Source organism: Bison bison, unplaced genomic scaffold, assembly GCF_000754665.1.
Source record: "Bison bison bison isolate TAMUID 2011002044 unplaced genomic scaffold, Bison_UMD1.0 scf7180017858667, whole genome shotgun sequence".
Taxonomy (NCBI): Eukaryota; Metazoa; Chordata; class Mammalia; order Artiodactyla; family Bovidae; genus Bison; species Bison bison.
In genome coordinates this window covers 24,574-24,862 of record NW_011489239.1, presented here as the reverse complement: position 1 = coordinate 24,862, position 289 = coordinate 24,574, and positions in this window count along the sequence as shown.

The window sequence follows — 289 nt, the reverse complement described above, 5'->3', positions numbered from 1 at the left end:
CCGGCCCCATGCCCTGGGCAGATTCACACCCAGTAACCCTTTCACCAACAGACCAGGTCACACACACGGCAGCAGTCACTGTAACAGACTGCCACATACACACTCGTCTCACTCACCTGTGGGTTTTGGTTCCGTTCAGTTTGGGTTTTTAACTTTACAGGGTCAGTTCCGCTTCGCCCCTCCTTTTGTACGGAGCTCCACCTGGGGGGTTTCTCCCCCTGCTCCAGCTCCGAGGCCTCCTGACCCTGACGTTGTGATACACCCCACAGAGATCTATGTTTCTTATATT